Here is a 14,807-nt window from a genome sequence, read left to right as displayed (position 1 = left end):
AATTTATTTTAAATTATATATATATATACACACAACATATAAATTGTAGGCCTCGAATGGATTCTTATTCTCGGGCTCCCTGGGGCCGAAACAGTGCAATTCGTTGGATTCATCGGATCTAAGAGTTGTCAATTATTCAAAGTAATGCCAAATTTTCAGACATCAGTTTCCATCAAATGTCAGTCTCAAACAATGGTCGAAACAAATGCCCAATACGAGAGGTATTTCTCAGTAACCTGCAAACTTATATCTTGAAATATACAATCAAATTGGAAAAGAAACAATTTGCCATGTTAAGTGGTGAAAATGTATGCATGAAGCATGCAATTTTCGTGTTAGGTGGCAACGCACCGCTTACAGAAGTGGAAAACATGAAATTAAACCTATTTGGGCTTTTGTACCAGCCATTAACAAGTTCTGGTTTAATTATCAGAAGGGAGCTTTACATTTTAGATTTTAAGTAGATTGAGTAAATTACACATAAATAATATAATATGAATATTGTGTTGGATTAAAATCCATAACTGTGGGCACATATATATAATATTGTAAATGATATCATAAAGTATGACATAAGATTAAGTGATCAATTATACAACATATGTCATAGATATTAAAGTATCATAGAACTAAAATATAGACACCATAAGTTTTATTTATAATTTAGTGAATGACAAACTTATATATACCTAAAAGACTAATGTAATATTCGGTCTATGTAATGAGATAGTGGTTCGAGAAATAAACTAACTTGTATTATTCTCATTCTGTCAAAGAATTATCAACATGCGTTGAAGGAGCACGCGTTGATGGAGTAGGTGGTGGTGGAGCAGGTGCAAGTGGAGCATGCGCTGGTGGAGCTTTTTTTGTCTGTGCAGGGGAGACAAGAGGAATAATGCCCGTGGAGACACCATTATCTGGAGCAACACCTGAAAAATTACACACTTCATAAGGAAAAACACTTTCATCAAATACAACGTGCCTCGAAATTATTACTCTGCCAGAGTCATCCAGACATTTGTATCCCTTATGAGTAGTGCTATATCCTAGAAACACGCACTTCTTTGACCTAAAATCCAGCTTATGACGATTAAACAAACACAAACAAGGATAACAAGCACAACCAAACACCCTGAGAAAAGAATAATCTGGCAAGACACGATACAGAGCTTCAAAGGGAGACTTGCCATGCAAACAGATGTGGGTAATCGATTGATAAGATAAACAACATAAACAAAGGCATAACTCCAAAATTTCTAAGGTAAGAAAGCCTAAGCTAACATTGTCAATCCTGTTTCAACAATGTGCCTATGCTTCCTCTTAACCTTACCATTCTGCTCCGAGGTACCAGGGCACGAGAGACGATGCTGCACTCCATTGGCACAGAACCATTTTCGAAGTGGTTGATACTCCCCACCACCATCAGTCTGCAATGCTTTAATTTTATATCCAAACAGTACTTCAACAAATTTTGCAAAATCAAGAAAACATTGAGCCACCTCAGATTTACGTTTCAAGAGATACACCCAGGTATAACGACTACAAACATTAACAAAGGAGACATAATAAAGAAATCCCTCAGTGGAGCATACAGGAGCTGGTCCCCAGACATCAGAGACAACAAGTTGAAAAAGCTCATTATATTCAGTCAAAGATTTACAAAAGGGAAACTTATGAGATTTCCCTTGCATACAAGCAGAACACACATTCACTGCTTCAGTTTTATTGAAAGCAAGACTACACGACTTCAAAACACGCTGAACAATATCAAGAGATGGATGGCCAAGACGCTGATGCCATAATTTCAAAGACACAGGTGACTTCGAGACATTATTCACCAAGCAAGAAGACCTTTGATCCTCACAAGGCAGCAGCTGATACAGCCCATCATCCGTGAGCCTCCCTCGAAGAAGAACCATTTGAGTCCGAGCATCCTTCACAAGACATTCAGAAGGGTGAAATTCCATGAAGACACCATTGTCACGTGTGAACTGAGAAACAGACAACAACTTTTTCTTTATGTTAGGTACGTGCAACATATTTTGTAAAATTAAAGGCTTCCTATTTGAGCTCAAAAATCCTTGACCAACATGAGCAATTGGAATACCATCACCATTACCCATAAGCAAGGAATTACCACCCGTATAAAGAGTACCTGATTGAAACACAGAAATATCATTTGTTACATGATGTGTAGCACCAGTGTCAGGGTACCACAAGGAGTTGGTCGATGTTGAAGAACAAGTCCCGGAGTCTATTGGAATAGGGGACGCATATGCTGCCGAACTAGGAGTCAAAAAGGTGGGAGATGTACCATGAGGACCACAAGAAGTATTCGAAGTAAAACCAGGAGAGAAGCCAGGAAAGGAGTAATATCCAGGAGCATACGGGGAAGGAAAGTAAAAAGGAGTGGGAACAAATTTGGAATGAGAAGGCATGGAGGTTACGGTGTGAGCATAAGGTTGTCCACCAGATTGCAGGTGTTTAGCAGAATTCCCAGCACCAGTGGGCTTCGAGCCATTCTCTGTCAACGACTCAGACTCAGACACACCAGTGTAGTCTCTATCAAAACGATGATAACACTTTTGGACCACATGTCCAAACCGGCCACATAACTGGCATTGAGGACAGTTATGATTATGCCCTCGACCTCGACCACGATATCCATTCGACTGACCACGAGATGAATGATCTGTGATGACCCATATTAACATCATGAGTTCCACAAGAGTCAGTTTCAGCCGCAGCACCTTCCCGAGAGTGAAGAACAAGATTTGCAGAAAAGCCTTCACTCAAGAACACCTTCTGTCGAGCCTTGCAGTCTAACAACATTTCAGTAAGAACATCAAGAGAAAAATTTTCTCGTGACGCAATTGCAATAATGGACTCAAACTCCATTGTAAGTCCAGCTAACACAACATTAACATGTTCTTGTTCAGTAACCACACTACCTGAAGAATTCAACAAATCACATATGGATTTGACTTTGGCAAGATACTCCCTAGTCGTCAAACCAGTCTTTCGCTGGGAATGAAGATTATGCCGAAGAGAAGAAATCTTGGCACTGGAACGAGCCCAAACAGACGAGATATAGTATTCCAGATTGACATCGCAGTTGTAAGTCCAGTCAAGTGAGGCAAAACCTCTGTACTCACAGTAGTTAAAAGCCAGGAAGCAACCAGTTTATCTTGCTGGCGATGAGCGGCAAATAATGGATTCTCTTCAAGTTGTCCAGATGCATTAGTGATGAACTCATCTGGTGCAACATATCCGGTCGAGATGAACCTCAACAACCCATAGCCATCAATTATCAAAGCCACTTGATGCTTCCAAAGAAGGTATGCGAATTCAGTGAGTTTAACAGTGTCATGCTTTGGTATGTGTTGAATGCCAAACATACCTCGAGAAGTTCTCGGACTCAGGGAAGAAGCATTCGGGGATACATCCTCGGGATCAACCGTCAAATCAACCATGATGCCAAGAATCACACGAGACGTGAGAGCTTAATCTCGTGCAACTACTGGAAAGGAGAAGAAACAACGGAAGAAACACACCCAGGTATTGGCGAAAGATACCATGATAAGATAGCAGATGAGCTATCTAAGAAAGCAAGAAAGAAACTGAAATACTCTGTAATCTTTTATTAACAAAAGGCTGATCTCTCTTGAATTAAAGAGCAGCTATTTATACAGTCAATAAGGAAAGCATATGTTGTTATAACGAACGGTTAACAACTCAACAACTTAACTGCTACAAGCTAACAAATTATTCTAGAACAAAACTATTCTAGAACTCACAACATATCCATAAGCACGAGCACATGTTCACTAACATTCACCATGCTTTATTAACTTCTTCAACACTTGCTTCAGTTTCTGCAACAAACTTCTTGACTTCAATAGAGAGTAATGAAAGGTCGGTGGCCTGAGTTGGAGAATTGCGGTTGTGGGTGTTTAGATTTAGGTTTAGGAAATAAAAAAGTAAAAGAAAAGAACTAAAAATATTTTTTTATTGAAACTATGACTTGAGCCAATTACAAACTAAACTTTGGATATTTTATAGTCCAAATATAGCAATCAAATAACAAATCAAGGCAGATTAACAAATAAACAATTAATTACAATTTATTTCTAACAAGAACAAATCTATGTTTAAGAAAATCAGTACTAGAGAAGGATTTAAAGATTTTAATCTATCAATTAATTCAGATACACTTTTGTATCAAGTATTTTATTTTTAATAATTTGACATCATTAGGTTCTAATTAATTTTCGTATTTATTATGATTGGTTGTATCTTATTGTATACGTATACAGGTAATGGTTAGATGTTAAGTAAGTGTAATAAAGAAGTGCTCACATCGGGTTGAATGAGAGGGCCACTAAGTGGACCAACAGCTACAACTGCCAACTGTGTCCATCATAATGACACGGTGTAGGTAGCTAGCTATAACCATCACTCGCTTCACTAATCCGCCCGCTCGTACTATCCTATGCCCCATTATAATAGCTTAAAAATATTTAGTAGAAATAATTATGTTTGTAGGATATATATTATTAATAAATTAAAAATAATTATATATATTTTATAATTATCTTTTGTTATTAAAAATATATATATATCTCTAAGTATTTGATATTACAATAATTTCTCTTCTAAATGTCTATTGTATTGTACGCTTACTTTTATTTTTTTGTTATCATCTTATATAATATAAAAAATGTCTAGATACAATATTTCTTTATGCTATATTTTCTGCAATAATAGAGAAAAACATAATCAGACATGTTTATTGTTATGCAAGTTTACTTTAAAATCAAGTTGTGGTAGTCGTGATATATATAGATAATAAGGATTATGGTTAAAATTAAGTCGTGATAATCGTTTAAACCACTCAAAATAATCCTTTTGGACTATTTGATTTTATAGTAAATTTCTCTTATATATTATGAATTTTTTCTTTTAGAGTCTTTTACATAAAAGTTTAATGTCTATTTTATTTTATTGTTTAGTCACTTATATTTGCAGTTATCATTCATTATAAAATAATAAAATACTTGATATGGTGTTTCTTTCTGCTATATTCTTACCGATAATAGAGAAGAAACTTAGTTGACTAGAGTTATTGCTATGCAAGTTTACTTTATAATCAATTAATTATCTATGTAAATAGATAATAAAGATTATGGTTAGGATTAAATGGTGATAGTCGTTTAAACCACTCAAAATAATATTTTTGTACTATTTTCCATTATAATGAATTTCTTTCATAGACTTGCTTTTATTCCCTTCTCAAGTTTTCCACATGTAATCTTAATGTTTACATTTTATTATATGATTAATTGTATTTCTCGTTATCATATTTTATAATATAACAAAAGTCTTGATACAATGTTTTTTTTCCGGTTCTCTTCTCTAAGATGGTAGAGAAAGAAATCATACACTATTTGTCTCACGAAACATAATCCTATAAACAGTTTAATTGTCCCTTATTAATCATAATTAAAATATTAATGGATTTCTAATCATAAAATTCATAACATCTCCTATGATATTTTAATAAGGTATAATTAAATTAATACTTTATTAGATCAAATAATCACGCTTCTTCAATTGGCAGAAAACTGGTGTACAATTATAGATCGCCGCAAACAAGCCTTTACGTGAGACGTTCACTTGCTTGGGCTGCAAGGGATTGCTTTTCCCATGTGATTGACCCTAATTAATATATAATCATGTTAATTTGGTTCACATGTATGCTATGTGTTGCGGAAGACGGCTATCGGATAGAGCAAAATCGCAACTGATAATTTGAGAAAATAAAAATGAAGATAAAAGAGACACAAAATTTACGTGGAAAACCCCTGAATAATATAGGGTAAAAACCACGGGCAACGGTAGAAGAATTTCACTATGAGAAAATAGGAATTACAACTTTCTCGATCTACCAAGGAGAAAACAATGATAATTCTCTCTTGATAAAAATGAGAAAACAACTCTCAAGAAACTCTCTAAATTCTCTCTAGTATTGGAAGAAAGCTAGAATGTTTTGGGATGATTTTGAAGCTAAATGAGCTAGGGTATTTATAGTTGAAGCTCTAAGGACTAATTTATAAATACCCTAAATTACAATGGCTAAAATTATGATTTTACCATTGTCCAAAATTCAACAAAAACCCAACCTTTTTGACAAATTTTTTCGGTGGAATTTTTTTTATTAGCACCTTTCGGTGCTTGCCAAGACTTTTCAACAATCTCCCACTTGAAGATTTGATTGGAACAATCATATCTTCACACCATTCTTTCTACCTTGTACCTTCATGTTGCTTACGTTTCTGACAGGCCACAGGAGGATCGACACCAGATAAATTTATCAACATTGATTGCCTTCGTCATGAAATCTGCTATGTTGTCTTTGGTATGGATCTTCTGTATGTCTACCGTTCCTTCTTCCACCTTTTCACGAATGAAGTGGTACTGAACTCGTATGTGGTTTGTCCTTGAATGAAATCCTGGATTCCTTGCTAGATGCAAGGCACTTTGACTATCACAAAATAGAGAGACATACTCTTGATTATGCCCAAGCTCCTCCAACAACATCTTCAACCAAATTACTTCTTTACTGGCTTGTGTAGCTGCTACATATTCTGTCTCTGTTGTGGATGTAGCCACAACTGATTGCAACTTAGAAACCCAGCTTACAGCTCCACCAGCAACTTTGAACACATACCCTGTAGTAGATTTGCTTTTATCCAAATCCCCTGCATAGTCAGAATCTACATGCCCATTGATTAGTAAATTTGATCCTCCATAACATAATGCAACATTTGAGGTCCCTTTGATGTATCTCAGGATCCTCTTTATTGTATTCCAATGCTCTATGTCTGGATTCGCCATGTACCGACTAACCACTCCCACTGCTTGTGCAATGTCTGGTCTTGTGCATATCATAGCGAACATTAAACTTCCCACTGCTGATGCATACGGTACTCGAGACATCTCCATCCTCTCTTCTTCACTGCTAGGACTCATACTGGAGGATAACTTTAAGTTAATAGGAAGAGGGGTAGAAATTGGCTTACAATCTTGCATGTTGAATCGTGACAAGATCTTCTTCAAGTAATTCTTTTGTGAAAGCCAAATCTTCCTATTACTTCTGTCTCGGTGAATTTGCATCCCTAGAATCTTGTTTGCTGATCCCAAGTCCTTCATTTCAAATTCCCTAGCCAGTTGTGCCTTTAATTCTTCAATATGATCTTTGTTGGGTCCTGCAACCAACATGTCATCTACATACAACAACAATATAACAAAATCATTATCATCAGACCTCTTGAAATAAGCACAAGGGTCTGCGTTAAGTCTGTTGTATCCAAGGCACATAATGAAGGAATCAAATCTCTTATACCAACACCTCGGGCGCCTGCTTTAGACTGTACAGAGATTTGTTCAACTTGCAAACCAAGTTCTTCTTTTCTTTTTCTTCAAAACCTTCAGGCTGGAGCATGTAAATCTATTCTTCAAGATTTCCATGAAGAAAAGCTATTTTAACATCTAGTTGCTCTAGATGTAAGTTTAATGTAGCACACATTGCCAAAACTACTCGAACTGTTGTTAGTCGAACCACAGGAGAAAATATTTCATTGAAATCAATACCTTCTTTTTGAGCATATCCTTTGACCACCAGTCTTGCACGATACCTCTCTACTTGATCGTCACCATTTCACTTGATTTTGAAGACCCATTTGTTACCAATTGCCTTCCTTCCTTGTGATAGTGGCACAAGGTCCCATGTATTTTTCTTATGAAGGGCTTCAATTTCTTCTTGCATCGCCATCATCCACAGTGAAGCATCTAAGCTGTTTATTGCCTCCTGGTATGTTGATGGCTCACCGTCCTCTGTTAAAAGGCAATATTCAATATTACCTTCTATAACATAATCTGAGTGCCAATTGGGACGTCTTCTCACACGATCTGATTGACGAGTTGTTGGAGCTTCAGAACTCTCTGGTTCTTGTACATCATGTGTTGGTTCTGCTTCAGAAGAATCTCCTTGTTCAAACTTTTTTTCCACATGTATCTGCGTAGTCTCTAACTTTTCAGCGCTACCATCTTCTTCTTTTCTTTGTAGCTTATCTTCTACAAAGATAACATCCCTGCTAATGATCACTTTGCGGGCAGTGGGATCCCACAAGCGATACCCCTTTACTCCATCAGCATACTGTCCGCTGTTTGTGAGTACTAAAATATGATGCGGATATGTGTGCAAGTATACACAATCGAACAAGTAATAAAGTGATAAGTAGAGTATCGTCTCCACAGGGAATTGGGGAAATCAAATAGGTTTGTCAAGGCACTTTACTTTGTCACCTAAGTAAAGTTAGTTATGGTATATACAGATGAGAATGTAGTGAACAAAATGGAATGGACGTAGTGGAAATGGAGTGGTGATAGTGTGGTAGCAGATGGATATGTCGTGGCAAATTAAATTGTGATACATGAAAACAAATGGAAATGTCAAGGCAAAATAAAAATGCAAATACTAGATTTAATATATGTAGGACTTTAGCTTTCTCACAAGACAAGCAACAATGGAAATGAGTGATGGGAGACCAAAGGAAAACTTAAGTTTATTTCTCTGAATGGTGCTTCTTCTATGCTTACCCTGCCCGACAGAGTCTACTGATGTGCCCTATGCTATATCTAGTAAGGGACTCGACAGACTAAAGATGCCCTGGCAAAACCGATTGGCGTAAGCCCAAGCAGTGATCCTATTGACTCAGCTAATAGAATATGTCTCGGCAATACCTTTTTGCGGCAGCATTAACATCTAACCTATCGTTTATACACAACTCCTTTTAGTCGAATGAAATCCTATTCTTATCTCTAAGGTGGATTAGGCCTAGTTACTATCTAGAACCCGTTGTTTATGTAGTTCCTCCCTAGCTTCTCTCGAAGACTAAAGATAAATTGCCAAGGCATTCTCTCGAACCTCATGAACCCTCCTAAGGAAAGGCTACTCTCGTAGCTCCTATAACCTCAAGGCTTTAAGCATCATAAACAAAACAGAATAGAGCATGAAACAACAACCATTCATTAAAATAACAACTTAAATAACCATGCGAACTCCCACCAAATAGGATTAGTTCATGGTGGGGTTCGAAATCAACAAGCACAAAGCAAGATTCATTCGTTCCTTACAACCCAACAACAAAATATAAAAGCAAGGACTAAGGGGAGGAGAGAAAGCCTTCGACATGCACTGCCAAATGCCTTCCTCGGCCACCAAAGACTGCTTCCAGCGGACTAGCTCCTCTCAGATGCTCAGAACGCCACTCCCTTCTGCTAGTCAAGGAGAAATGCCACGGCAAGTAGGATTGACGGAGAAAGATGAAACTCTCTCTCTAACTTTTTAGATCAAATATGGCTGGAACCAAAGTCTTTTAACATTGTGGCTTCATCATATATTTATAGGGGGAGAAAAACCCTAAAGGTTTGTGTAAAAATTCCAAAGATATCCCAAATCATGCTTAATTCACGTGATGATCGGGCAGAGCTGGCAGTGATCCTGCTGGGCAGTTGGCAATGGTCCAGCCTGGGTGGTTTACTGGGTAGGTAAGGATCTGTGCTGATCCAGGCGGATTTCTCGGTCATGATCAGAGATCCAGATTTCTCGGTCATGGTCAGAGATCCCGTGAAAATAGGGACAATTGGCTCCAAAAATATCTTCTTTTATTTTGTTCGCTCTCGAAATGCCAATCCAGCTCGGCATTTTCATTCTCTCAGCAGTCTCCTTATGCCACGACATTTTCCTTTTTCTTTTCCTTGCTCTCAAATCCTGCACATCATTAGACAAACACCTTCCCCATAAGGTAGCACTGATGACAAATTAAAATGTCGCGATAAACATAATTCCACCACATTCAACTATATGCTCCTAAATGCATCTAAATGGTCCTAAATGTTCTCTTAGACATTCAATAACTTAAGTGAAAAGGTCCCAAAATGTGTCCTTTTTACAGAGTTATCACACCCCCAAACTTAAGCTATTGCTTGTCCTCAAGCAATGGATAGTATTAAGCAAAACAAAAATACCATGGCAAGTTCAGAAGCAGAGTAGTTTTATGGGATATAATTTCAGCCCTCAGCATTTGGCTTCAACATGCTAGACTAGTTTGAGAAATCAAGTACCGTCCCCTAGGGCAAGATTCTTTATGTGGGTGTGTGCGTGTTTGTATCCAGTTCATGCTTAACAAACCTAAAAATTTTCTACTTAAGCTTTCTCAATTTACCATGACATTTTCAAATTACTACTCCCCTTTGTTTTCTTTGATTACTTTTGCTACGAGGAGAGTCAGCCCATCACTCTACCATCCCACACTCTAGATGAAATGGAGCATACCTTTCACCCCCGAGTTAGTCAGGTAGAGTCATCCTGTGACTACTTTCATTCACTCATATGTCAAGACATAGCGGAGTGTTCCTCTACAGATATGCCAAGGCATTTATTTATAATATATATATATATATATATTATGTGGGGTTTTCATCATTCACAGTTTTATGCCACGACATTTAAGAATTCTCTTAAAAAAAATTTCTATGTTTCTCAAGCATGGAAAACATACACTCGTGTTCAAGAGTTCTTCATCATCGGGCATCCTCAATTAATTCCAGAAAACTAATTCTATATTTACTAATGTCATGGCATATTCATTTTACTAATACTATCATACAATGATGTGAGAACCCTACTTCCCCCAAACTTGAGAGAAGCATTGTCCCCAATGCTTACTAAATCTAAGAAAAATGAAAACTACATGCTATGAATGCAATGCAATGCAAGGTTCCTTGGCTTTATGGTGATGGTGCAGCAGTTGCACGGCGAGTGCGCTTGCGGAGCTTAACGGGGCTGGAATGTTCGGAGTCAGACGCGGGTGCGACTGGAGGAGTGCTAGGACCTTCTTGAACAGTTGAGAGGGGGGGCTCCTGATGTCGAGATGCCTTTCGTAGGCGACGTCTGCTCCTATGCAAAGGAGCTTGCCGTGGCATCTCCGATTGTGACTCCTCGACCGACTCAGTAGGTTGTGATACTTCGGGGTTGGCTGCTTCCATCGGTACAGCAAGTGGTGGCATTGCTGGATGTTCTTCTGCGAACGGTTCAACAAATGGGGCAGGCTCCGGGAAATTAGCAAGTTGGAGGTTGGCTTCTCTGTCTACATCAGGCGAAACTGCGTGGATCGGATCAGGGTCCACTGGCTCCTCTGCGTCAGCTCGCTGGGGACTGTCTTTACTCGATGAATGTTGAGCAGCAGCTGGGGCGGGTGGAGGTACTTCTGCAGATTCCTTGGCATCTCCATGCGATGGGAGCTCATCAGGAAAAGGGGGAATGGTAAAGTTAGTGTACGGGAAGAACTCCATCAGGGCACTGGTGAGAAAGGCATAACGTCGTTTGGCATAAGCAAAATAGACCATCAGTTTGTCGGACAGCTGCCCAACATGCTGGTGAGTGCGCTGGACAGCCTGCTCTAGGTCAGTTGAAGATGCCCTGACATGTGGTGATGATGCAACGCGAGATGTGGTTGCCTCGTGTTCCTTTCCTTTGGCTTCCTTGTAGCCCAGCAACATAGGTATTTTCGCTTTGTTGAGTCCAACAATGCCCGGTAAAATCTCATCAAACATTTCTTCTCGAACTTTCTTTTTTCGGCATAAAGCAATGATGAGATTTGGGAATACCAAGGCACTTGCCTGTCGCTTTAGGCATAGATGAGCCTGTTCCATGATAATCTTCCCTATATTGATGGTTCGTCCGGTGATGATAGAGTGCAGCAAAAGCATCCGCTGGCATGTTACAGTTGTATTGTGGGAGGTTCGCATAAGCTTGTGCTTTATGAAATGGTTCCACAGTTTGACATGGGGGAGCAGTCGATCCCTATCCACGGTCTTTCGTTTCAGTTGCTGACCATTCCATTGAGTACCGGGAAGACACAAGTCTTCCAGGATGCCTTGGTAAGTTTCATGGTCGGCCTCTTGGGCAAAGATCGTATGGTGGTCATCAACAACCTCATTTTTCCTTTTCATTTTGCCGCCCAAAGTGTTCTCAACTTCGTCAACACGCCTCATGTGCTTAGTGCGTGGGATTCCCTGGCAAAAATATGAAATGAAAATAATTACTGAATAATGAGAAATATTAAAATAAAGGCAAAACAAAAATAATTTATGTACAGATGTAAGTTAAAAATGCCACGGCATCCTTAAGATGCCGGACCAGTGTCAACGTCTTGCAAGAGCAACGCCGACTTGTCACGTGCAGGTGGGACTCCTTGATAAGCCTTTAGGCGCTGGCCATTGACTTTAAAGATGGATCCATCGTCTAGGTTCTTGATATCAACAGCACCATAAGGGTAAACATGGTGAACTTCAAATGGTCCAGACCAGCGTGACTTTAATTTGCCTGGGAAGAGCTTTAGCCTAGAATTGAACAACAGTACTTTCTAACCCATATGAAATTGCCGTCGCAAAAGCATTCTGTCGTGCCACTTTTTGGTTTTTTCCTTGTAGAGCTTGGCATTTTCATATGCTTGCACTCGAAACTCTTCTATTTCATTTAGATCAAGTAATCGTTTCTACCCAGCAATTTGCTCGTCAAAGTTTAACTTTTTGATTGCCAGTACGCCTTGTGCTCTAGTTCAACAGGGAGGTGGCATGCTTTTCCATATACCATCTTAAAGGGCAACATTCCTAAAGGTGTTTTGAATGCTGTCCTATATGCCTATAATTCTTCGTCAAGCTTTGGGGACCAGTCTTTCCTTCAGGGGTTAACCACCTTCTCCAGGATTTGCTTAACTTCTCGATTAGAGATTTCAGCCTGTCCATTCGTCTGCGGATGATATGCCGTGGCAATCTTATGTCGCACTCCATATTTTTGTAATGCCTTGGCAATCAACTTGTTGTCAAAGTGAGTGCCCTCATCGCTGATAATAGCTCTTGGGACTCCAAAACGAGTGAAGATGTTCTTATTAAGGAACTTGAGCACAGTCTTTGAGTCGTTTCTCGGCGTAGCAATTGCTTCAACCCACTTTGAAATGTAATCCATTGCTAGCAAGATGTATAAATCTCCAAAGGAAGATGAGAATGGTCCCATGAAATCGATGCCCCAAACATCAAAGAGCTCAATCTCCAGAATATTTTGCAGCGGCATTTCATGTCGTCTGGAAATATTTCCAATGCGCTGGCATCTGTCGCACGCCTTGCAAAATGCGTGGGCATCTTTAAATAATGATGGCCAATAAAAACCTGACTGGAGGACCTTTGCAGTAGTCCTCGAACCTCCAAAATACCCTCCACAAGTTGATGTGTGGCAATGGTGTAAGATATCTCTTTGTTCTTCTTCGGGGACACACCGTCGAATCATTTGATCAGCACATTGCTTGAATAAGTACGGCTCGTCCCAAAAGTAGAACTTGGCATCATGAAGAAACCTCTTTTTGCCCTGGCTGTTTAGTTCATAAGGAAAAACACCACTAACATGAAAGTTAACCAGGTCAGCGTACCACAGAATTACCGTGGCATATAAAATTTTCTCATCAGGGAATTCTTCTTTAATATCAAAAATGTCATGGCATTCTGAAATATTTTCTAGCCTAGATAAGTGGTCTGCAACCTGATTCTCAGTACCTTTCCTATCAATTACCTCTAAGTCGAATTCTTGCAGAAGTAATATCCACCTGATCAGTCTAGGCTTGGCATCTTTCTTGTTCACTAAGTATTTTATAGCTGAATGATAAGTGTGAACTATAACCTTGGTGCCTATCAAGTATGGCCTAAACTTGTCAAATGCAAATACCACAGCAAGTAATTCTTTCTCAGTGGTTGTGTAATTTAATTGAGCATCATTTATAATATATGACATGAAAGATTTTACCTCTACGTTGCCCAAGCACAGCTCCCACGGTAAAATCACTTGCATCACACATTAGTTCGAATGGGGCCGTCCAATCTGGGGGGACTACAATTGGTGCAGAGATAAGTTTCTGCTTCAACTCTTTGAATGTACCATGGCATCTCTGATCGAACACAAAGGGTTGGTTCTGTTGCAGCAAGGTGCACAAAGGCTTGGATAGTGTGGAAAAATCCTTGATGAATCGTCTGTAAAAACCAGCGTGGCCAAGGAAACTCTGAATGCCCTTGAAAAAATTTGGTGGGGGAAGCTTCTCGATCACCTCGATCTTAGCCTTGTCGACCTCAATGCCCTTTGCAGAAATTTTATGTCATAGAACAATGCCTTAAGTCACCATGAAGTGGCATTTTTCCCAGTTTAGTACGAGACCAGCCTCCTCGCATCGCTTCAGTACCTTTGCCAAATTGTTGAGGCATTTTTGAAAATCGTCTCCGGAAACAGAAAAATCGTCCATAAAAATTTCCAAAAAATCCTCCACCATGTCAGAAAAGATGGCTTGCACGCAACGCTGAAAAGTTGCCGGGCATTACAGAGTCCAAAAGGCATTCTTCAAAAAGCGTATGTGCCATACGGGCACATGAATGTCGTCTTCTCTTGGTCCTCTGGTGCTATGGCAATCTGATTATACCCTGAATAACCATCCAAGAAACAATAGTATGCCTTTCCCGCAAGTCGATCCAGCATTTGATCGATGAATGGCAAAGGGAAATGATCCTTCTTGGTGGCCTTGTTAAGCCTGCGGTAGTCCATGCAGATGCGCCATCCAGTGACAGTGCGAGTAGGTATTAAGTCATTTCCTTCGCTCGTTACCGCAGTCATGCCTCCCTTTTTAGGCACGCATTGGACGAGA

The sequence above is a fragment of the Hibiscus syriacus genome, unplaced genomic scaffold (genome assembly GCF_006381635.1).
Source record: "Hibiscus syriacus cultivar Baekdansim isolate YM2019G1 unplaced genomic scaffold, ASM638163v2 tig00110781_pilon, whole genome shotgun sequence".
NCBI lineage: Eukaryota > Viridiplantae > Streptophyta > Magnoliopsida > Malvales > Malvaceae > Hibiscus > Hibiscus syriacus.
Note: the sequence above shows the minus strand (reverse complement) of the source record.